Below are 24227 nucleotides of genomic sequence, written 5' to 3' on the forward strand. Positions count from 1 at the left end.
TGTTGTAGCACGCCGAGCTTATTCTCTTCGGCTGCGGGAAAAGGCAGCGATAGTGCTAGCTATCGATAGTGCTATCTTTAGCAGACATGGCGGGTCGCCTCCAGACCTGCGAAGAGAAAAAACCTATGCCTAACTGAACGCAAGGAAATTCTGAACGACGGCTTTCTACGGCGTCCATCAAGGCATGCAGCACTCGATGCAGCACGTCGCACGTTCAAGAGAGGATTTTCAGCCGTGCTGTCCACATGCCTGGCGCGCCGCGTAAATACATAATCGACAGTCTTGAATATAATAATTCACGCACCACGCCAATATAAATGGCAACCGTGCGTGCTTGTTGCACGGTACCACGGGTGTTTCGGCATTTAGCCACCTTCGAAATGCGACTGCCGCAGGCTGGATCGAACGAATGAGATTAACTGTTTCTGTTGCTCAAGAAAGGAGTGGCACGCATAGTTCTTCAAGCACGATAGATTAGAGCGTTGAAACCCGGTGATAAAGCTCCCGCGCTTTTTAAAATGTACGGCCGGAAAAATGCTTCAAAACACAGTCCCATGGACGTACACAAGGCCTGCACGTTAGTGCAACCGACAATTTCCGAAAATAACGCACCGTTCATGTTCAGCTCGTATACTCAAAAAAAAAAACATGTACGGTTGTCCAATGGTTCTACAAATATTCAACTGTTTCGGTAGCATTTCGAGAGCCTTATAATGCCGTAGGGCATAGGCACAAACTTTGCAGCTTGTGTCTTTTCGTGCCGCGTTGAACGTCCGGTCAATATAAACCCCAGTCATACTGTCGTAAAAGTTAACTGTTTATGTTTTCGTCATCAGTTCCTGCTATTAGCATTCTGCTTCTGATCCAACAACACTGGATCATTCCATTGTGCAGAACACACTTTGGCGGACAGATGCTTCGTTTCACTGTTCCTGTTTTATTAAACAAACTAATCCAAAAAAGGATAATAATTGAAGAATGTGGAGCACGTTTTATTAGGGAAACACTTTTATCATGAAATCTTCGAAATATTATTGATCACTAACTAAGCTTTCAGTGTATGTTGTAATTTGTCTTCGTGTATTGTACTGTGTAATTTAACCGTAAAGGAACCTGTGCATCTATATATTCAGTTCATGATGAACCTATGTGTATTACGACCTGTATAAAATATTAACCCCTTCTTGCTATTTATAAATTTTGTTCTTCTGTCCTCAATGCTTTTCATGTATCAGGGAGGCTCGGGTTTTCCTCAAGTGACTAATGTCACTTTTATCCCGAGCCTGTCCTCATCCTTGGGATGAAAATAAACTGATTCGATTTGAAGTTCTTGTACGTCTTGATGGTCTCCTCTACAGACACCGGTGGTCACAACACCCCGCTTCTTCTTCTTTCCCAAGCTTAGAGCTCAGAAGTGTCGCTCGATGCGTGCGCTTCACGAATCACCCTATCGAACAGGCCTCCTTGGAAAACCTTAAGCCGCTTTGTCATGGAATCGCATAAGAAACCAAGTCGAAAAAGAAAGATGGCCTTTGTCACGGCGAAGGAACGAATGCCGATGCACATTAAACATGCTCATCGCTTCCGGTTGACATCTCCACTGCGGGTGGCAGTGGTCAGGCTAAAATAGGGGTGGGAAGCAAATCATCTAAATTGTCAAGCAAATATTTGCACAGCAGCGAGGGGGCCCACCAGGAATCAATCAATGTTTACAAGAAACAGAGTTACAAGGCTAAAAAACAGTTACAAAAGGTTACGAGAAACGACAAACACGGGCGCAGCCCGCAACTAACAGTTTTTTTTTCAAAAGAAACAGAATAAGTAAAAAACTACGCTGAAAGGACAATACCAACCTCTGGAATGTGAACGAGAAAACGAAAAATAACATACACGTGGCAACAGCAAAGCTGGCTAATCAACAACTGATTTGCATGAACTCCCAAAGGTAAGACACCTCTTCCTGTGACAATGATAGCGAGGGTTCACTACGTCATCTGTCACCCTCCAAGAACGTGTAAAAGGCTTCCATTATTTCCCTTGTTTTTAGGGGGGCATGTCTGAACAAAGTGTTCGCGCATCGCAAATAGCGTAAAAAATTTATTAATGTATTCCACCGCAATCAGTTACTCGTAACGTGCGGTGACGCATGCATAAAGGCGGACGAACTCGGGCAGCCGACTCGACAAGCTACCAGCGGCAGAATCCCTCACGCAGCGCACAAGCTTGCAGATTGAAGAGTTCCAATCCCTTTATTCGTTGTTTCTGCCAATGACTCTATTCCTGCACCGTCACTGACCTAAACCTACCCGACTACCTTTTCTCAATTTTGCTCTACATTTGCTCAATATTTTCCGTGTATTAATCTATGCGTGCGTGCATTACTGGTGTCGCGTGGTGGCATTGTCGCCAGTAGGCAAGAGGTCGGACCGACGCTGTAAGACGATGTTCCAGGCAGCAGCACTGACGAGACCGGCGCGACGGTTTCTATGCGTCAGGCTTAGGTCAGCACTACGAGCACCATTTCACAAGCATGGATATCGGCACTAGCCGCTTCTTTTGTCTGACTGAAGGCACCATGTAATGGCAGGATTAGCGCAGCATACTCACCAGGAAGAAATTTTGCCACCGGCGGCCGGCGAATCGGTTGAGGCCGAATTCTTCTACTATGCCGCGTCTGGCGCGTGGTGCGCGCCGTAGGCACGTCTTTCACATTGATTTTTAGTGGACGGCATAAAAGCGATAAACGTGTCAAAACCTGTAAGCTTCGTTTCCCTGCTTTTTTTTCCGTATCATCAATGCGCACCAGTGGCTATCTTCTATTAAAAACGAATTCACTCTAAGATGTATTCTTTAGTATGTTAATAAGCCATCCTCGATTCTTTCTTATGATAGACTATTTTTTATGATGACTTTCTTTGCGTAGCGCCCGCATAATAAAAAAAAGTTCATCGGTACAAACATGGTGCGAATAACGTGCACGGTGTGAGGCGAGGTCAAATCACGAAACGAGAAGGTGCTCGCTGCGTCGCAGTATGCAAACAGCGTGACACCATGAGAATACCATGGTTAACTTACTGATTTATTATTTATTATCTTAGGAAATTCCAATTTAGGTGGATTAAAATTTGTCACCTTCTTTCATGTTCATGTTTTCATGTCCTTCTTTCAAAAAACCACACGTTTTCCTAAGAAATTTTGTTTGTCTACTCTAAACCAATGCACAATTTCAACTGCTCCCTCACGTAGACTTCTTCCCTCAAGTGTAACCCCCCCCCCCCCCCCCGCCCCCTAACCGACCGTTTAACCGCCGGCTTCATAGCCAAACCCCTTGTACGCCCCATAAATAGGAAGCAAGCAGGCAAGCAACAACCAGCTTCTATCTGGCCGTTCGATGCCCTCTTCCCCCGCATAGAAGTTGAATGTTGGTTGCTTGCGTTTAAATCATCATCATCATCACCATCATTACCATCATCATCTCTCTTCCACCGGTGCCGGGTAGAACGTCAGTGCTCAGCGCATCCGGCCGACGCTTCTCAATTTTATTGCGATAGCAATTATATGGACACTCCAGGCACATTTCTGCCGTCGCACTCGCCGTCACCAAGGGCGATAAAAGCGTCTCCGTGTGCTGTATGTGCGAGTGAAAGCATGCGAGAGGGAGCCGGCAATGGCGGCGCAGTCTCGTGCACGCATTCAAGAAAACTGTCGCGCGCAAGGATCTGGGGAGTCGGGAGTGGGTAGGGAGGGGGCCACGTTCTGCGAACACCCCTTAGACAAGAGAAGGCCTGAGCGCTCGGCGAATGAAGGGATCGCGCACCTGGGATCGTACGATCCCTTCATTCTGGGATCGCGCGATCCCAGCTGCGCTTCAGCGCGATCCCTTCAGCGCCATGAAGGGATCGCGCACCTATGTGCAACCTTAACCGGAGCGCAGTTCTTTGTTTAGGCATAGTTGAACAGGTGGCCCGAAGAACATTAAGGGTGTTCCAAGATTATTTTATTTATGCAAAGCTACTTTCGCGCTGCTTTATTAGCCCATCCGCAAAAAAAAAAAAATGAGATGGCTGAACCTCAGGAATGAGAAAGAATTCCGGATACATGATGACAAGGAGCATGGATTATATTGAAAAGTCACGGTGCTGCCCTCTTCGCAGTAGCTTCTCTGCCTTGATGTACCGTCGGCGTCAAAGAGTTTGCCGTTCATGTGAACACAAAAGTTCGTCAACAGAATGTTAGCACTGCACACATATCTCATGACAACTTCACTGGTGTGTCCTTCTTCAGGTTCGGGACACGTGTATTTATTCCAGTCTAGATGAGGCTTTAAAAGAATAATTTCGCTTTCGAGGCATTATTACATACAGTACCGCAGTCCACATATTTACAACACCTCAAATGAGTTTAGCAATTGAGATACGAAACATATTCGCGCCACTATTTGCAAAAAATAAAATAAAAAAACCAGCTGCCTTATACCGCAGGGTTCCAGTTTTTCTCTTCTTTGTCTTAGCAAGGCACCCAATATTCTGTCATTCATCGCGCGGAAACATGAACACATGATTTTTCGGCCCCGATTTGTAATTGATCCAGCAATTGGGCACGCAGCACTTATTAGGCATATCCTGGCATGAACCTAATCTACATTCCGCGGCAATGAAGGCTTGCGGAACACACGAGCGCAGAGACTACATGCGCCATTCACATCCAGAAAAAAAAAAGTGCGCTCGGAAGCATGTCGCAGCATGCCAGCATCTCCCTACCCCGAAGCTATGCCAGGAGCGAGAGGATTCCCGGAACTAATCGTATTTTCCACGCCTCATTTTCAACACAGGTGCGCAGCTCGTAGCTTCGTAGCACGTGGCACGGACCTTCTGGACCTTCTACGTAGGCCTCCTTTGCGTGACGTAGCTCGGGGCGAGGGGGGGGGGGGGAGGGAGGTACAGCCAGAAGGCTCCGGGACGGCCGAGCCGCCCGGATTTCGAACACTTTCTTTTTCCGCACTCAACACGGTTTCAGGAAAGGCTGTTCGTCCGAGACACGGCTACTCGAATTTACAACAGATATCCGTCTCAATATGAATCGCTACTTACAGACTGACTGCTTATTGCTTGACTTTTCCAAAGCGTTTCATAGTGTTGCACATTGCCGCCTCATATCGAAATTATCTGCGTTAAAATTAGACTCCTGCACATTGTCACGGCTACGTAACTTTCTATCTCATCGAGAGCAATTTACCTCCGTTAATGACTTCAATTCCCCGAAATCTAACGTTACTCCTGGTCTTGGGGCCTCTGTTCGTTCTACTCTACAGAAATGATCTGCCTAACAACATATTGTCTTGCATACGAATATTCGCCGATGATTGCATGATCTACCGTCCAGTAGCCGATAGTGATGTTCATATAGCGCTCCAACAAGACCTAGAGACACTGCACCGGTGGTGTACTACATGGCGCATGACTCTAAACGTGTCAAAATGTAGAACAATGTCTTTCGCCCGTAAACCTGTTAATTTGCAGTTTATTTACCACATCAGCAATAGTATTATATCCCCGACTACACAATATAAGTATCTTGCTGCGCACCTTAAACCTAACCTATCATGGTCTGAGCACCTTACGTGTGTCTCTGCCAATGCATCTAAATTATTAGGTTTTTTTGCGCCGGAATTTGTGCAGTGTTCCATCTGCCTTGCGTAAAATGGCCTACTAAACGTTCGTGCGACCCCAGCTTGAGTACGCTTGGTCTCCACACCAGCATTACCTAATTGAAGCGCTAGAAACCATTCGGAATAGGGCAAGTGGTTTCATTGCTCATAATTACAGCGCCCAGTCTAGCATTTCGCAGATCAAAGCCGAACTATCGTTGCAGTCGTTGAGTACTCGCCATGATATCGCATTGGTGTCATTATTCCATAAATTTATTCACTCTGACGGATTATCCCTACCATGCTTGAAACACCACGTCTTCACATCGCGCAGATTGGGCAATAATTTCAGCTATGTGCGCGTATATAGAGCGACAAACATTTGACTTTTCACCACTGCCTCGCACTACCCGTCTCTGGAACAGTCTTCCGGATAGCACTGCTTCGCTCAGAAATCATGATGCCTTTTGCAGTAATTTGGTCGCGCATTTTTCTCCACACTGTGCGTAGGGTTGAATTAGTACACGGGTACTTATCAAGGCCATTACGTTTACGTTTTCAATGTATGGCCACGCATTATGCCACGTTTTTTTTTCTTTTTTAACGTTACGCTGTGTATAACGTCTCAACGCAAAGTACCTTGCTGCGCTTATGTAATACTTCTTGCTGTTTTTATGCAATGCGTATCTGTTAATTCATTTTACTTTTTTTACGTTTTTCTGTACATATGCAAATTCCATCGTATTGTGCCAATGTTTGTCTTTTTATGTTTATGCATCGGTATCTTTTTACCGATGGTATCTTGTGACGAATTGTACCATAAGCCCCTTTCACGCTATGCCTTTTTGTAGGCCTGCGAGGTCTTTCGATATATATATATATATATATATATATATATATATATATATATATATATATATATATATATATATATATATATATATATATATATATATACGGCAGGACCCATACACCGGCGCATAGCCGGTCGTTGAGGTTTATCTGTCAACTCACTGTCAGGAATGCGGCTGTGCGTTGGCATATGGGCCCTGCCACGTCCTTGCGAAGCACAAAGATAAGGATGTGCGATAGATTATTGAGGCTCAGGCTATATATTGGAATGGTGATACGTGTGCCCCTTCGGTCGACTTGTCAGATAAGTAGACGGCTTTTTTTTTGATGATGATTAAAAATTTGGATGATGTGGCGCCACTGTGCATGGCTAAATAGGTGGTTGTTTCCTGAAAATAAAGTTATTGAGGTTAGCGCATTGCGGTGTCGTCTCCCTTCTGTCCTTGTTCGCTGTCGTGAAATATGCTTTCCATGTGTGCCGACAAGTTTTGACAAAAATATGACACCAATTATTGGTGAACATTGCTCATCCGAAGTTAAGTGCAATGAAATGACACATCAGGAACCCGAAAATTACTTGGGGCGAATCGCCCGCGTGTGGGTCGCGTGTGCGAACAGCTATTCTGGCGACGTGGCATAAACGATGCGATAAAAACGAGCTGTTAAGTCGGAAGGAAACGAACATGCAATTCGCTATTTCGCGGACAGAACGGTCAATGTGCCCGGGTTCTCGTTAATCGCAGAAGCTACGGCAGCAAATTATTGGATTAGGAAGGATTCGCGAACTTCCCTTTCGTGGTGCGTTTTGAAACCAGATTCAAGTACGGTGGCGGTTGGCTTGTAAAAAGAGTAGCCCGGGATTAGGACATGTTGGGATAGCGGAAGATTAGAAAGGCTCGCAGCATGCGATCGATGTTAGTTGAAACGCAATCTAAAGGTTGTTTTCCTTTGTCCTAATTTGGACGCTGAGCATTCTAGCATATGGATACCATCTGTCGCGCGACAATCGACGTCGCCTTTTATCGTAAGGATAAAATTTGACGCGATGCTCATAACACTTAGCGAAGTTGTCACGCGAGCGCAAACCTTGAACCGTGATTTGTTGCAAGGATAACAGGCTATGGGAATGGGTCTTGTAAGACGTTAGTATGTCGCGTAAATTTTATGATCGTCAGTAAACTGCGCGTGGCGGCTCCGAAAACACGTCTCTGAGGCGATTGCTCTGCATCAGTGTGTTACGATGATTTTCAGAGATGACATTACCGTTTGGAATGGATGCAGAGTGTGTTAAAACTAAATTAGTATGCCTTCGCTGCTCAACCCGCTTTCCACTCTGAGAAGCGCACTGCGGTCTACTGCATCGGCTCCCTTAATCGCGCCATTCACAGTTATAGCAGCGCATACTTCTGCATTATAGAGCGCCGTGATTGCTCAGTGGCTATGGTGTTGGGCTTCTGAGCACGAGGTCGCGGGATCGAATCCCGGCCACGGCGGCCGTATTTCTATAGGGGCGAAAACACCCGTATACTTAGATTTAGGTGCACGTTAAAGAACACCGGGTAGTCGAAATTTCCGGTGTCCCCCACTACGGCGTGCCTCATAATCAGAAAGTGGTTTTGGCACGTGAAACCCCATAATTTAATTTTTTAATTTATAAAGGCATCGCAGAGTTTGTCGCTGTTAATAAAATCGTTTTTTTTTTCAGAACACAGTCCGTGTGCATTGGGAATATGGCAATGCACACGCCCGAGGGGATCCATGATGGCCGCCACACCATACTTTGAGGCCCGCACGTGGAAAAAGCGAGAGCGCATGAGTCAGTGCCCCTTGTCGAGTCCCAATCTGGCGGAAAAGGACAAAGGGAAGCAGGGAGAGGCAGGAGAGTGTGAAATGCTGATTATAGCCCGCGACTGAAACTTGACTAGGTGCTCCGGAGGAATTGTAGAGAGGGTGCACGGCGATAGAAGAGTGCCGGTAGGATCATTTCCAGGACGGACACTCGCTTCTCTCATGGAGCCAGCAAAAGCGAAGCCCGCGGAAAATGCCCACGTGCGCAGCCTTGTCATAGTAGAAGGTGGGCTATATGACCCTCTAAGCAGGAAAGGGACAGCACTAACCCTGCGCTTGGCGAAGCACGTGGACGAGCAGTATTCTAAGAAACAAGGAGCATGAAAGAGAACCAGATGGGAAAGGAGCTGCTGCTAACAAATTTAAACTCGAAGAAAGCCGAAAAGCGAATTCCTCTCCTATCGCCCCACCCCTGTTGACGCTGAGCCGTGCTGCCGCAAGGGCTGCAGAAAATAACGTCAATTTTTCATTTTTCCTTCTAGAACCACTTCTCGATAAATTCCTAAGCGCACAGCCACAGGGCTAGATTGATGTTCCCATTAGGCTTATTAATGAATTAGGACCAAAATGCAAGGAAGCTCTGGTGAAAGCAGTGGGAAAAAAAAACATTAAAAGGTAAACGAATACCATACAGCTGGCGACAAAGTAGAATCAATTTAATTATTAAAGGTAAGGGGGAAAATGGAATTAACTCGTACAGACCATTGATCATTACATCGTTAATGTACAGGCTAGCAATGCAGGCAATCAAGTTAAAGCTGTAAGCATGGGCAGAGAATAATGGCATTTTTGGGAGAACTTCAGAATGGCTTCAGAATAAGTAGGCGTTTAGATAATTCATTTGCTCTTCCTCAATTTATTGAAATATCAAGAGTAGAAAGCAGGTCGTTATGTGTAGCCCTTTTATACATTACATGATCTTATGAAAGCGTAGACTGCGACATTTCGTGGGATATTCTGGAAGGGGAAGCCTTAAGTGACGAATGTCTACAGCTTTTTGAGAGAGATTTACCTAGAAAATACCGTTTGCGTTCAATGGGAAAGATGAAGAGCGAGGAGAAAGTTGATATCAACAAGGGACTGGGCAGTGATGCTCTTTATCCCAATTGCTGTTTATGATGCACATAGTGAGGATGGAGAGGGCCTTAGAGGGAAGCAATATTGGGTTTAATCTCGCACACAAACAGGCTGGTGCAGTAGTAAAGCAGCAGCTTGCAGGTATACTTTATGCGGACAACATTGTCTTGATAGCTAAGCAAAGTGATTTGCACCGTCTGGCTAATATCTGTGGGCAGAAAGGCAAGAATATAGGTTTCAAATTTAGTGTTAGAAAATCAGGTGTTAGATATTCAATGAAAACCGTAAACATACAGTGGCGATACAGGGCCAGGAAATACCTTGGGTAAAATATTATAAATAGCTTGGTATATGGATAAACGAAGGCAATAGATATAAGGAAACACGGGAAAGAACAATAACACTAAAGGGGAAGAGAAATGCAGCCATAATGAAGAAGTGCTCCAGGGTATATGACAAGATGTAATGGTTCCAGGACTTACAAAATTTTGAAAACGCGGTTGTTTGCTTGAAATCAGGCGTACAATCAGGATGCGACGAAAACCAAAGGTCAGTGGGGCCTTTGGGTGCTCTCGGGAAGACTACAAATGAAGCTGTGCAGGGCGATATGGGCTGGAATGGTTTTGAAGTGAGGGAAGCTCGCAGTAAATTCATTAAGAAGAACGACTGAGAAATATGGAATAAAGTAAATGGGCTGGGAGAGTGTTGAGGTATCTGTACAGGGAAAACAATGATTCACAGTGGAGGAAAGGAACTAAAAGCTTACCAGCAAGTATGCGGCATGTAGGGTGAGCAACACAGCAACAAAGAACGTCAACCGGAAAGTCAGAGAAGCTAAAAAAATATCGTGGGTGGCGGCAATGGAAAAGAAACCTGCCATGAGTAACTACTTAAGAGGAAAAAAAAACAAAATCAGAGAAGAAACAATTTATGATAACTCAAAGGGACCTCATTAATTTTCGAAGCGAGACCAGGATGCCTTAGAAGACGCACCTATATATAGGAATATAATAAGGAAGAAAAAGCATGCACTTGCTGCGGTAAAGCTAGGGAAACAATGGAGAATGTCTTATTAGAATGTGAAGAAGTCTGCCTAGCAGTCGATTTAGGCGCCACTGGCCTCCTTGACGCTTTTGGGTTCAGCGAGAGCAGAGGAAAAGTAAACATGTCTGCAATAGAGATAATAAGAGGCGATTGGAATATTGGTGGAAAAAAGGTAAGGAAACGACAAAAAAATAAATATAACGGAGACGTACAAAAACAAAGTTCACAACAGGGGGTCATAAAATTTGGTTAAGAGAATTCATCGTGTTCTTTCTTCTTTTTTTCTTTTTTAACCTAGGTAGGACATAGGGCAGTATAATAGGAAAAGCTTGGTGTAGCGACCCACCTCCCCGTTCCAAAGGGGACGCTCATAACATCCACCCATCCATTGCCGAGGCAGAGATTTCACCTGGTCGACGAAAACGTGTATGGAGGGGCTCTAATCAGGATCGCCGACAGCGCGTCGGTGCTGTAGCACGCCGAGCTTATTCTCTTCGACTGCGGGAAAAGGCAGCGATAGTGCTAGCTATCGTTAGTGCTATCTTTAGCAGACATGGTGGGTCGCCTCCAGACCTGCGAAGAGAAGGACCCTATGCCTAAGTGAAGGCAAGGAAATCCTGAACGACCGCTTTCTACGGCGTCCATCAAGGCATGCAGCACTCGAGCTGTTACTATTTAAGGAGTGTTTTTACGAACGTCGCACGTTCAGGAGAGGAATTTTCAGCCGTGCTGCTCGCATGCCTCGCGCGCCGCGTAAACACACAATCGACAGTCTTGAATATAATAATTCACGCACCACGCCAGTATAAATGGCAAGCGTGCGTGCTTGTTGCTCGGTGCCACGAGTGTTTCGGTATTTAGCCACCTTCGAAATGCGACTTCCGCAGGCGGGATCGAACCCATGAGATTAACTGCTTCTGTTGCACAAGAAAGGAGTTGCATGCATAGTTCTTCAAGCACAATTGATTAGAATGTTGAAACCCGGTCAGAAAGCTTCCGCGCTTTTTAAAATGTACGACCGGAAAAATGCTTCAAAACACAGTCGCACGGACGTACACAAGGCCTGCACGTTAGTGCAACCGACAATTTCCGAAAAATAACGCACCGTTCATGTTCAGCTGGTATGCTCAAAAAAACAAAACATGCACGGTTGTCCAATGGTTCTACAAATAATCAACTGTTTCGGTAGCATTCCGAGAGCCTTATAATGCCGTAGGGCATAGGCACAAACTTTGCAGCTTGTGTCTTTTCGTGCCGCGTTGAACGTCCGGTCAATATAAACCCCAGTCATACTGTCGTAAAAGTTAACTGTTTATGTTTTCGTCATCAGTGCCTGCGATTAGCATTCTGCTTCTGATCCAACAACACTGGATCATTCCATTGTGCAGAACATACTGTGGCGGACAAATGCTTCGCTTCACTGTTCCTGTTTTATTAAAAAAACTAATCCAAAAAAGGATAATAATTGAAGAATGTGGAGCACGTTTTATTAGGGAAATACTTTTATTATGAAATCATCGCAATATTATTGATCACTAACTAAGCTTTCAGTGTACGTTATAATTTGTCTTCGTGTATTGTACTGTGTAATTTAACCGTAAAGGAATCTGTGCATCTATATATTCAGTTCATGATGAACCTATGTGTATTACGACTTGTAAAATATTAACCCCTTCTTGCTATTTATAAATTTTGTTCGCCTGTCCTCAATGCTTTCCATGTATCAGGGAGGCTCGGGTTCTCCTCAAGTGACTAATGTCACTTTTATTTCGAGCCTGTTCTCATCCTTGAGATGAAAATAAACTGATTTGATTTGAAGTTCTTGTACGTCTTGATGGTTTCCTCTACAGACACCTTCTTCTTTCCCAAGCTTGGAGCTCAGAAGTGTCGCTCGATGCACGCGCTTCACGAATCACCCTAGCGAACAGGCCTCCTTGGAAAACCTTAAGCCGCTTTGTCATGGAATCGCACAAGAAACCAAGTCGAAAAAGAAAGATGGCCTTTGTCACGGCGAAGGAACGAATGCCGATGCACATTAAACATGCTCATCACTTCCGGTTCACATCTCCACTGCGGGCGGCATGTGGTCAGGCTAAAATAGGGATGGGAAGCAAATCATCTAAATTGTCAAGCAAATATTTGCACAGCAGCGAGGGGGCCTACCAGGAATCAAGCAAAGTTTACAAGGAACAGAGTTACAAGGCTACAAAACAGTTACAAAAGGTTACAAGAAACGACAAACACGGGTGCAGCCCGCAACTAACAGTTTTTTTTTTCAAAAGCAACAGAATAAGTAGAAAACTGCGCTGAAAGGAGAATACCAACCTCTCGAATGTGTACGAGAAAACGAAAATATTATACACGTGGCAACAGCAAAGCTTGCTAATCAAGAGCTGATTTGCATGAACTCCCAAAGGTAAGACACCTCTTCCTGTGACACTGATATCGAGGGTTGACTGCGTCATCTGTCACCCTCCAAGAACGTGTAAAAAGCTTCCATTAATTGCCTTGTTTTTAGGGGGGTATGTCTGAACAAAGTGTTCGCGCATCGCAAGTAGCGTAAAAAATTGATTAATGTATGCCACCGCAATCAGTTACTCGTAACGTGCGGTGACGCATGCATAAAGGCGGACGAACTCGGGCAGCCGACTCGACAACAAGCCACCAGCGGCAGAATCCCTCGCGCAGCGCACAAGCTTGCAGATTGAAGAGTTCCAATGCCTTTGTTCGTTCTTTCTGCCAATGCCTCTATTACTGCACCGTCACTGACCTAAACCTAACCGACTACCTTTTCTCGATTTTGCTCTACATTTGCTCAATATATTCCGTGTATTAATCTATGCGTGCGTGCATTATTAGTGTCGCGTGGTAGCATTGTCGCCAGTAGGCAAGAGGTCGGACCGACGCTGTAAGGCGATGTTCCAGGCAGCAGCACTGACGAGACCGGCGCGACGGTTTCTATGCGTCAGGCTTAGGTCAGCACTACGAGCACCATTTCGCAAGCATGGATATCGGCACTAGCCGCTTCTTTTGTCTGACTGAAGGCACCATGTAATGGCAGGATTAGCGCAGCATACTCACCAGGAAGAAATTTTGCCACCGGCGGCCGGCGAATCGGTTGAGGCCGAATTCTTCTACTATGCCGCGTCTGGCGCGTGGTGCGCTCCGTAGGCACATCTTTCACATTGATTTTTAGTGGACGGCATAAAAGCGATAAACGTGTCAAAAACTGTAAGCTTCGTTTCTCTGCTTTTTTCTCCGTATCATCAATGAGCACCAGTGGCTATAACTTCTAATAAAAATGTATTCTCTCTAAGATGTATTTTTTACTATGTTAATAAGCCATCCTCAATTCTTTCTCCTGATGAACTTTTTTTATGATCGCTTCCCTTGCGTAGCGCCCGCAGAATAAAAAAAGGTAATTGGTACAAACATGGTGTGAGGCGAGGTCAAATCACGAAACGAGAAGGTGCTCGCTGCATCGCCGTATGCAAACCGCATGACACCATGAGAATACCATGGTTAACTTACTGATTTATTATTCATTATCTTACGAAATCCTAATTTAAGTGGATTAAAATTTGTCACCTTCTAGATTGCTCTCCTTTCAAAAAAACCACACGCTTTTCTAAGAAAATTAGTTTCTCTGCTTTAATGCATTGCACAATTTCATCTGCTCCCTCACGTAGACTTCTTCCCTCAAGTGTACCCCCCCCCCCCCCCCTTAACCGGCCGTTTAACCGCCGGCTTCATAGCCAATCCCCTTAGCGTGTACGCCCCATAAATAGGAAGCAAGCAGGCAAGCAACAACCAGCTTCTATCTGGCCGTTCGATGCCCTCTTCCCCCGCATAGAAGGTGAATATTGTTTTCTTGCGCTTAGATCATCATCATCATCATCATCATCATCATCATCATCATCTCTCTTCCACCGGTGCCGGGTAGAACGTCAGTGCTCAGAGCATCCGGCCGACGCTTCTCAATTTTATTGCGATAGCAATTATGTGGGACACTCCAGGCACATTTCTGCCGTCGCACTAGCCGTCACCAAGGGCGATAAAAGCGTCTCCGTGTGCTGTATGTGCGAGTGAAAGCATGCGAGAGTGAGCCGGCGATGGCGGCGCAGTCTCGTGCACGCATTCAAGAAAACCGTCGCGCGCAATGATCTGGGGAGTCGGCAGTGGGTAGGGAGGGGGCCACGTTCTGCGAACACCCCTTAGACAAGAGAAGGCCTGAGCGCTCGGCGAATGAAGGGATCGCGCACCTGGGATCGTACGATCCCTTCATTCTGGGATCGCGCGATCCCAGCTGCGCTTCAGCGCGATCCCTTCAGCGCCATGAAGGGATCGCACACCTATGTGCAACCTTAACCGGAGCGCAGTTCTTTTTTTTTAGGCATAGTTGAACAGGTGGCCCGAAGAGCATTAAGGGTGTTCCAAGATTATTTTATTTATGCAAAGCTATTTTCGCGCTGCTTTATTAGCCCATCCGTAAAAAAAAAAAAATGATATCGCTCAACCTCAGGAATGAGAAAGAATTCCGGATACATGATGTCAAGGAGCATGGATTATATTGAAAAGCCACGGTGCTGCCTTCTTCTTCACAGAAGCTTCTCTGCCTTGATGTACCATCGGCGTCAAAGAGTTTGTCGTTCATGTGACCACAAAAGTTCGTCAACAGCATGTTAGCACTGCACACATATCTCATGACAACTTCACTGGTGTGTCCTTCTTCAGGTTCGGGAGACGTGTGTTTATTCCAGACTAGATTAGGCTTTAAGAGAATAATTTCGCTTTCGAGGCATTATTACATACAGTACCGCAGTCCACATATTTACAACGCCTCAAATGAGTTTAGCAATTGAGATAGGAAACATATTAGCGCCACTATTTGCAAAAAAAAAAAACCCCAGCTGCCTTATACCGCAGGGTTCCAGTTTTTCTCTTCTTTGTCTTAGCAAGGCACCCAATATTCTGTCATTCACCTTGCGGAAACATGAACACATGATTTTTCGGCCTCGATTTGTAATTGATCCAGCAATTGGGCACGTAGCACTTATTAGGCATATCCTGGCATGAACCTAATCTACATTCCGCGGCAATGAAGGCTTGCGGAACACACGAGCGCAGAGACTACATGCACCATTCACATCCAGAAAAAAAAAAGTGCGCTCGGAAGCATGTCGCAGCATGCCAGCATCTCCCTACCCCGAAGCTATCCCAGGAGCGAGAGGGTTCCCGGAACTAATCGTATTTTCCACACCTCATTTTCAACACAGGTGCGCAGCTCGTAGCTTCGTAGCACGCTGCACGGACCTTCTGGAACTTCCACGTGGGCCTCCTTTGCGTGACGTAGCTCGGGAGGAAAGGGGGGGGGGGAGGGTGTCATTGGTGTCATTATTCCATAAATTCATTCACTCTGACGGATTATCCCTACCATGCTTGAAACACCACGTCTTCACATCGCGCAGACCACTGCCTCGCGCTATCCGTCTCTGGAACAGCCTTCCGGATAGCATTGCTTCGCTCAGAAATCATGATGCCTTTTGCAGTAATTTGGTCGTGCATTTTCTCCACACTGTGAGTAGGGTTGAGTTAGTACACGGGTAGTTATCAATCCCAGTTCGTTTACGTTTTCAATGTATAGCCACGCGTTATGCCACAAGTTTGGCGTAACGCGTGGCCACAATGTATGGCCACAACGTCTCAACGCAAAGTACCTTGCTGGGTTCATGTAATATTTCTTGCTGTTTTTATGCAATGCTTAACTGTTAATTCGTTTTACTTTTTTTTACATTTTTCTGTACATATGCAAATTTCATCGTTTTGTGCCAATGTTTGTCTTTTAAAGTTTATGCATCGGTATCTTTTAACCGATGGTATCTTGTGATGAATTGTACCATAGGCCCCTTTCACGAGAGGTTATTGAGGCTCAGGCTATCTATTGGAATAGTGATACGTTTGTTAGTGCCCCTTCGGTCGACTTCTCAGATAAGTTGACGGCTTTTTTTTTTTTTTGATGATTGAAAATTTGGATGATGTGGCGCCACTGTGCATGGCTAAATAGGTGGTTGTTTCCTGAAAATAAAGTTATTGAGGTTAGCGCATTCCGGTGTCGTCTCCCTTCTGTCCTTGTTCGCTGGCGCTAAATATGCTTTCCATGTGTGCAGACAAGTTTTGACAAAAATATGACACCAATAATTGATGAACATTGCTCATGCTAAGTTAAGTGCAATGAAATGACACATCAGCAACCCGAAAATTGCCTGGGGCGAATCGCCCGCGTGTGGGTCGCGTGTGCGAACAGCTATTCTGGCGACGTGGCATAAACGATGCGATGAAAAACGAGCTGTTAAGTCGGAAGAAAACGAGCATGCAATTCTCTATTTCGCGGACAAAACGGTCAATGTATCCGGGTTCTCGTTAATCGCAGAAGCTACGGCAGCAAATTATTGGATTACGAAGGATTCGCGAACCTCCCTTTCGTGGTGCGTTTTGAAACCAGATTCAAGTACGGTGGCGGTTGGCTTGTAAAAAGAGTGGCCCGGGATAAGGACATGTTGGGATAGCGGAAGATTAGAAAGGCTCGCAGCATGCGATCTATGATAGTTGAAACGCAATCTAAAGGTTGTTTTTGTTTGTCCTAATTTGGACGCTGAGCATTCTAGCATATAGATACCATTTGTCGCGCGACAATCGACGTCGCCTTTTATCGCAAGGATAAAATTTGACGCGATGCTCGTAACACTTAGCGAAGTTGTCATGTGAGCGCAAACCTTGAACCGTGATTTGTTGCAAGGATAACAGGCTACGGGAATGGGTCTTGCAAGACGTTAGTATGTCGCGTAAATTTTATGATCGTCGGTAAACTGCGCGTGGCGACTCCGAAAACACGTCTCTGAGGCGATTGCTCTGCATCAGTGTGTTACGATGATTTTCAAAGATGACATTACCGTTTGGAATGGATGCAGAGTGTGTTAAAACTAAATTAGTATGCCTTCGTTGCTCAACCCGCTTTCCACTCTGAGAAGCGCACTGCGGTCTACTGCATCGGCTCCCTTAATCGCGCCATTCACAGTTATAGCAGCGGATACTTCTGCATTATAAAGCGCCGTGATTGCTCAATGGCTATGGTGTTGGGCTGCTGAGCACGAGGTCGCGGGATCGAATTCCCGCCACGACGGCCGCATTTCTGTGGGGGCGAAAACACCCGTGTACTTAGAATTAGGTGCACGTTAAGGAACCCCACGTGGTCGAAATTTCCGGAGTCCCCCACTACGGCGTGTCTCATAATCAGAAAGTGGTTTTGGCACGTGAAACCCCATATTTTAATTTTTTAAGTTACAAAGCCATCGCAGAGTTTGTCGCAGTTAATAAAATCGGTTTGTTCAGGACACACTCCGTGTGCATTGCCATATTCGCAATGCACACGCCCGAGGGGATCCATGATGGCCGCCACACCATACGAGGCCCGCACGTGGAAAAAGCGAGAGCGCATGGGTCAATGCCCCTTGTCGAGTCCCAATCTGGCGGAAAAGGACAAAGGGAAGCAGGGAGAGGCAGGAGAGTGTGAAATGGTGATTGCTGCCCGCGACTGAAACTTGACTAGGTGCTCCGGAGCAATTGTAGAGAGGGTGCACGGCGATAGAAGATTGCCGGTATAGGATCATTTCCAGGACGGACACTCGCTTCTCTCATGGAGCCAACAAAAGCAAAGCCCGCGGAAAATGTCCACGTGCGCAGCCTTGTCATCTTGTCATAGGAGAAGGTGGGCTAAATGACCCTCTAAGCAGGAAAGGGACAGCACTAACCCTGCGCTTGGCGAAGCACGTGGACGAGCTGTATTCTAAGAAAAAAGGAGCATGAAAGAGAACCAGATGGGACAGGAGCTGCCGCTGACAAATTTAAACTCGAAGAAAGCCGAAAAGTGAATTCCTCTCCTATCGCCCCACCCCTGTTGACGCTGGGCCGTGCTGCCGCAAGGGCTGCAGAAAATAGCGTCAATTTTTCCTTTTCCCTTCAACAACCACTTCTCTCTAAATTCCTAAGCGCACAGCCACAGGGCTCGATTGAGGTTCCCGTTTGGCTCATTAATGAATTAGGACCAATACGTAATGAAGATCTGTAGAAAGCAAAGGGAAAAACTTTAAAAGGTAAACGAATACCATACAGCTGGCGAAAAAGTAGAATCAATATAATTTTTACAGGTAAGGGGGAGAAATGGAATTAACTCGTACAGACCATTGATCATTACATCGTTAATGTACAGGCTAGCAATGTAGGCAATCAAGTTAAAGCTGCAAGCATGGGCAGAGAATAATGGCATTTTGGGAGAACAATGGCTTCAGAATAAGAAGGCGTTTAGATAATTTATTTGCTCTTCCTTATTGAAATATCAAGAGTAGAAAGCAGGTCGTTATGTGTAGCCTTTTTATACATTACAGGATCTTATGACAGCGTAGACCGCGACGTTTCGTGGGATATTCTGGAAGGGGAACCCTTATGTGACGATTGTCTACAGCTTTTGAGAGAGATTTAACTAGAAAATTATGAAGAGCGAGGAGAAAGTTGATATCAACAAGGGACTGGGCAGGGATGCTCTTTATCCCAATTTCTGCTTATGATGCACATGGTGAGGATGGAGAGGGCCTTAGAGGGAAGCAATATTGGGTTTAATTTCGCACACAAACAGGCGGGTGCAGTAGTAAAGCAGCAGCTTGCAGGTTTATTTTATGCGGACAACATTGTCTTGATAGCTAAGCAAAGTGATTTGCACCGTGTGGCTAATATCTGTGGGCAGAAAGGCAAGAATTTTAGTTTCAAATTTAGTGTTAGAAAATCACGTGTTATGTATTCCATGAAAACCGTAAACAGACAGTGGCAAGACAGGGCCAGGAAATACCTTGGGTAAAATATTATAAATACCTTGGTATATGGATAAACGAAGGCAATATATATATGGAAACACAGGAAAGAACAATAACATCAAAGGGGAAGAGAAATGCAGTCATAATGAAGCACAGAGTGCTATGCGGATACAATACGTACGAGGTGCTCCAGGGTATATGAAAAGATGTAATGGTTCCAGGACTTATAAAATTTTGAAAATGCGGTTGTTTGCATGAAATAAGGCGTACAATCAGGACTCGACGAGAACCAAAGGTCAGTGGGGCCTTTGGGCGCTCTCGGGAAGACTGCAAATGAAGCTGTGCAGGGCGATATGGGCTGGAATGGTTTTGAAGTGAGGGAAGCTCGCAGTAAATTCATTAAGAAGAACGACTGAGAAATATGGAATAAAGTAAATGGGCTGGGAGAGTGTTGAGGTATCTGTACAGGGGAAACATTGATTCACAGTGGAGGAAAGAAACTAAAAAGTTTACCAGCAAGTATGCGGCATGTAGGGTGAGCAACACAGCAACAAAGAACGTCAACCGGAAAGTAAGAGAAGCTAAAAAAATATCGTGGGTGGCGGCAATGGAAAAGAAACCTGCCATGAGTAACTACTTACTAGGAAAAAAACAAAATCAGAGAAGAAACAATTTATGATAACGCAAAGGGAAGCTCATTACTTTTCGAAGCGGGACCAGGATGCCTTAGAACACGCACCTATATATCGGGATACAATAAGGAAGAAGAAGCATGCACTTGCTGCGGTAAAGCTAGGGAAACAATAGAGAATGTCTTATTAGAATGTGAAGAAGTCTGCCTAGCAGTCTATTTAGGCGCCACTGGCCTCCTTGAAGCTTTTGGGTTCAGCGAGAGCAGAGGAAAAGTAAACATGTCTGCAATAGAGATAGTAAGAGGCGATGGGAATATTGGTGGAAAAAAAGTAAGGAAACGACAAAAAATATATAATGGAGACGTACAAAACCAAAGTTCACAACAGGGGGTCATAAAATTTGGTTAAGAGAATTCATCGTGTGTTTTTTTTTCTTTTTTAACCTAGGTAGGACATTAGCCAGTATAATAGCAAAAGCTTGGTGTAGCGACCCACCTCCCCGTTCCAAAGGGGACGCTCAAAACATCCACCCATCCATTGCCGAGACAGAGATTTCACCTGGTCGACGAAATCGTGTATGGAGGGGCTCTAATCAGGATCGCCGACAGCGCGTCGGTGTTGTAGCACGCCGAGCTTATTCTCTTCGGCTGCGGGAAAAGGCAGCGATAGTGCTAGCTATCGATAGTGCTATCTTTAGCAGACATGGTGGGTCGCCTCCAGACCTGCGAGGAGAAGGAACCTATGCCTAACTGAAGGCAAGGATATTCTGAACGACAGCTTTCCACGGCGTCCGTCAAGGCATGCAGCACTCGATGCAGCACGTCGCACGTTCAAGAGAAAAATTTTCAGTCGTGCTGTCCACATGCCTGGCGCGCCGCGTAAATACATAATCGACAGTCTTGAATATAATAATTCACGCACCACGCCAATATAAATGGCAACTGTGCGTGCTTGTTGCACGGTGCCACGAGTGTTTCGGCATTTAGCCACCTTCGAAATGCGACTGCCGCAGGCGGGATCGAACCAATGAGATTAACTGTTTCTGTTGCTCAAGAAAGGAGTGGCATGCATAGTTCTTCAAGCACGATAGATTAGAGCGTTGAAACCCGGTGATAAAGCTTCCGCGCTTTTTAGTATGTATGGCCGGAAAAATGCTTCAAAACACAGTCCCACGGACGTACACAAGGCCTGCACGTTAGTGCAACCGACCATTTCCGAAAATAACGCACCGTTCATGTTCAGCTGGTATACTCGAAAAAAAAAAAGCATGCACGGTTGTCCAGCGGTTCTACAAATAATCAACTGTTTCGGTAGCATTCTGAGAGCCTTATAATGCCGTAGGGCATAGGCGCAAACTTGGCAGCTTGTGTCTTTTCGTGCCGCGTTGAACGTCCGGTCAATATAAACCCCAGTCATACTGTCGTAAAAGTTAACTGTTTATGTTTTCGTCATCAGTGCCTGCTATTAGCATTCTGCTTCTGATCCAACAACACTGGGTCATTCCATTGTGCAGAACACGCTTTGGCGGACAAATGCTTCGTTTCACTGTTCCTGTTTTATTAAACAAACTAATCCAAAAAAGGATAATAATTGAAGAATGTGGAGCACGTTTTATTAGGGAAACACTTTTATCATGAAATCATCGCAATATTAATGATCACTAACTAAGCTTTCAGTGTATGTTGTAATTTGTCTTCGTGTATTGTACTGTGTAATTTAACCGTAAAGGAATCTGTGCATCTATATATTCAGTTCACGATGAGCCTATGTGTATTACGACTTCTAAAATATTAACCCCTTCTGCTATTCTTAAATTTTGTTCGCCTGTCCTCAATGCTTTTCATGTATCAGGTAGGCTCGGGTTTTCCTCAAGTGACTAATGTCACTTTTATCCCGAGCCTTCCTTCATCCTTGAGATGAAAATAAACTGATTTGATTTGAAGTTCTTGTACGTCTTGATGGTTTCCTCTACAGACACCGGTGGTTACAACACCCCGCTTCTTCTTCTTTCCCAAGCTTAGAGTTCAGAAGTGTCGCTCGATGCGCGCGCTTCACGAATCACCCTAGCGAACGGGCCTCCTTGGAAAACCTTAAGCCGCTTTGTCATTGAATCGCACAAGAAACCAAGTCGAAAAAGAAAGATGGCCTTTGTCTCGGCGAAGGAACGAATGCCGATGCACATTAAACATGCTCATCACTTCCGGTTGACATCTCCACTGCGGGTGGCAGTGGTCAGGCTAAAATAGGGATGGGAAGCAAATCATCTAAATTGTCAAGCAAATATTTGCACAGCAGCGAGGGGGCCTACCAGGAATCAAGCAAAGTTTACAAGAAACAGAGTTACAAGGCTACAAAACAGTTACAAAAGGTTACAAGAAACGACAAACACGGGCGCAACCCACAACTAACAGTTTTTTTTTTTTCAAAAGAAACAGAATAAGTAAAAAACTACGCTGAAAGGAGAGTACCAACCTCTCGAATGTGTACGAGAAAACGAAAATAACATACACGTGGCAATAGCAAAGCTGGATAATCAAGAACTGATTTGCATGAAGTCCCGAAGGTAAGACACCTCTTCCTGTGACAATGATATCGAGGGTTGACACCGTCATCTGTCACCCTCCAAGAACGTGTAAAAAGCTTCCATTATTTCCCTTGTTTTTACGGGTGCATGTCTGGACAAAGTGTTCGCACATCGCAAATAGCGCAAAAAATTATTAATGTATGCCACCGCAATCAGTTACTCGTAACGTGCGGTGACGCATGCATACAGGCGGCCGAACTCGGGCAGCCGACTCGACAACAAGCTACCAGCGGCAGATTCACTCGCGCAGCGCACAAGCTTCCAGATTGAAGAGTTCCAATCCCTTTATTCGTTCTTTCTGCCAATGCCTCTATTCCTGCACCGTCACTGACCTAAACCTAACCGACTACCTTTTCTCAATTTTGCTCTACATTTGCTCAATATTTTCCGTGTATTAATCTATGCGTGTGTGCATTACTGGTGTCGCGTGGTAGCATTGTCGCCAGAAGGCAAGAGGTCGGACCGACGCTGTAAGACGGTGTTCCAGGTAGCAGCACTGACGGGACCGGCGCGACGGTTTCTATGCATCAGGCTTAGGTCAGCACTACGAGCACCATTTCGCAAGCATGGCTATCGGCACTAGCCGCTTCTTTTGTCTGACTGAAGGCACCATGTAATGGCAGGATTAGCGCAGCATACTCACCAGGGAGAAATTTTGCCACCGGCAGCCGGCGAATCGGTTGAGGCCAAATTCTTCTACTACGCCGCGTCTGGCACGTGGTGCGTGCTGTAGGCACGTCTTTCACATTGATTTTAAGCGGAAGGCATAAAAGCGATGAACGTGTCAAAACCTGCAAGCTTCGTTTCTCTGCTTTTTTTTCCCGCTTCATCAATGAGCTCATGTGGCTATAAATTCTAATAAAAATTTATTCACTCTAAGATGTATTTTTAATGTGTTAATAAGCCATCCTCAATTCTTTCTCCTGATGAACTTTTTTTATGATCGCTTTCCTTGCGTAGCGCCCGCAGAATAAAAAAAAGTTAATTGGTACAAACATGGTGCGAATAACGCGCACGGTGTGAGGCGAGGTCAAATCACGAAACGAGAAGGTGCTCGCTGCGTCGCAGTATGCAAACAGCGTGACACCATGAGAATACCATGGTTAACTTACTGATTTATTATTTATTACCTTAGGAAATTCCAATTTAAGTGGATTAAAATTTGTCACCTTCTAGAATGTTCTCCTTTCAAAAAACCACACGTTTTCCTAAGAAATTTTGTTTGTCTACTTTAAACCAATGCACAATTTCAACTGCTCCCTCACGTAGACTTCTTCCCTCAAGTGTACCCCCCCCCCCCCTAACCGGCCGTTTAACCGCCGGCTTCATAGCCGATCCCCTTAGCGTGTACGCCCCATAAATAGGAAGCAAGCAAGCAAGCAACAACCAGCTTCCATCTGGCCGTTCGATGCCCTCTTCCCCCGCATAGCAGTTGAATGTTGGTTGCTTGCGTTTAGATGATGATCATCATCATCATAATCATCATCATCATCATCTCTCTTCCACCGGTGCCAGGTAGAACGTCACAGCTTAGCGCATCCGGCCGACGCTTCTCAATTTTATTGCAATAGCAAATATATGGACACTCCAGGCACATTTCTGCCTTCGCACTCGCCGTCATCGTGAGGTGCCGTATAAAGTCCAAGGGCGATAAAAGCGTCTCCGTGTGCTGTATGTGC

General features: G+C 45.3%; 1 protein-coding gene across 2 annotated transcripts in view; it reads right to left on the minus strand.

Moving 5' to 3' along the window:
* The window catches only part of LOC139057849 (annexin A4-like), a 106187-nt gene extending 82977 nt beyond the window's left edge, over positions 1 to 23210 (minus strand). The window contains exon 1 of one of the 2 annotated variants that reach the window (XM_070536604.1): positions 23192 to 23210. The gene's annotated coding sequence lies outside the window, so the exon portion shown is untranslated. Of the gene's footprint in view, positions 1 to 2607; positions 2627 to 23191 lie in introns of those variants that run through there. The other variant, XM_070536603.1, reaches the window with a different exon arrangement.
* Positions 23211 to 24227: the final 1017 nt, after the last annotated feature.

Source organism: Dermacentor albipictus, chromosome 3 (assembly GCF_038994185.2).
Source record: "Dermacentor albipictus isolate Rhodes 1998 colony chromosome 3, USDA_Dalb.pri_finalv2, whole genome shotgun sequence".
Classification (NCBI taxonomy): domain Eukaryota; kingdom Metazoa; phylum Arthropoda; class Arachnida; order Ixodida; family Ixodidae; genus Dermacentor; species Dermacentor albipictus.